A 1602-nucleotide genomic window follows, 5' to 3' on the forward strand; every position below is an offset into this window, starting at 1 on the left:
CTATCTACCAGTCCTGCTACCTTCAGGGATCTGTGGACATGCACTCCTAGGTCCCTTTGTTCCTCTACACCTCTCAGTATCCTCCCATTTATTGTCTACTCCTTTGCCTTGTTTGCCCTCCCCAAATGTATTACCTCACACTTCTCTGAATTGAATTCCATTTGCCACTTTTCTGCCCACCTGACCAGTCCATTGATATCTTCCTGCAGTCTACAGCTTTCCTCCTCACTATCAACTACATGGCCAATTTTTGAATCATCTGCGATCTCCTTGTTCAAGCCTCCCACATTCAAGTCCAAATCATTAATATATATCACAAATAGCAGGGGACCCCACAGGTGATTTCTAAGCAACTGAATGTGCTCAAATCCTATGCAAGCACAGTTATCCCATTATTGCCACATCTGCCCTGCGGTGTAAATGTTCATAGAATTACATAGAATTAAGAGAACGTACAACACAGAAACAGGCCATTCGCCCCAACTGGTCCATGCTGGTGTTTATGCTCCACACGAACCTCATCCCACCCTACTTCATCTAACCCTATCAACATATCAAAAAATATGGAACGCTTCACAAATTTGAGTCATCCTTGCGCAGCGGCCATGCTAATCTTCTCTGTATCGTTCCAATTTTAGTATACATACTGCCTAAGCAAGCGCCATTCAGTAATGGTAGAACTAATTCAATTACCGAAACACTTCCAGTGGAAGCAGTTTTTGCCAGTTTTTATTGTGGAATATCACAATCAGTTGTTCAGCTCCTTCAATTCTACAAACTGTGGTGTTCATGAACAGGGTTGTAGTTAACAATTTGAACTTTGTGCACACATGACCAATCTCTTTCTCTATTCCCCTGCCCTCCTGCTTAGCTTCCCTGGGACTTGAGCACTGAAGATATATAGGGGTCATAGGCCTATTTTCTCAGAATTTAAGTTGCATAGAATTAATAATTGAAAGTATGTTTTCATTTGATGGCTTAGTTTATCATTGGTGGTAAATTAACATAAGCAAAATTGGAAAATGACCTTCTAATGGTTGTGCGGTAACTATGTGTAATTATTGTAGACTTAATGCTTAAATAGTCTTAATGACTACTAATAAGATCATAACCATTGTAAATGTTTTTGAATCTTTCAGTCCAGTCCTGGAATCAGGTCTAACTTTTATCAGGATTTTCCTTTTCCTGTTTAAAAGCATATTTTTCTTTTACAAGATGCCAATGAATGTCTATATTTGTCACAGTGTGTTATGCATTAGCAGTGTTTCGATTACATTTCTGACTGCTATGATTAAAAAGCAGTTCTAATTATTTCATGCTGTTTTTATTATATTTCTATAAGCTGTGACCCCACTTCGCCTATAGCAATGAATAACAATCAGACCCAACAGAAGCAGAATACAAAATGTTTGTTCTGTCTTTTATTTTTTAAGAAAATGCTTTAATGAGAGAGGACTGAGTGACACATGGGAACAGAACATTTTCTTTTCTCGTCTGGAATCAATCTAGCTGAGACTGATGGGACAAACATCTCTCTGCTGGCTTCTTCATAGGATCCTAAGCAAAATGAGTCTGTAGTAGTCTCTGTTCAGCTCAGTATCT

At 38.8% G+C, this 1602-nt stretch overlaps 1 pseudogene; it reads right to left on the reverse strand.

Moving 5' to 3' along the window:
* Positions 1-557: 557 nt before the first annotated feature.
* LOC137332655 (U6 spliceosomal RNA) lies at positions 558-658 on the reverse strand (annotated as a pseudogene).
* Between the last annotated feature and the right edge of the window lie 944 nt (positions 659-1602).

Source organism: Heptranchias perlo, chromosome 14, assembly GCF_035084215.1.
Source record: "Heptranchias perlo isolate sHepPer1 chromosome 14, sHepPer1.hap1, whole genome shotgun sequence".
NCBI classification, from domain to species: Eukaryota; Metazoa; Chordata; class Chondrichthyes; order Hexanchiformes; family Hexanchidae; genus Heptranchias; species Heptranchias perlo.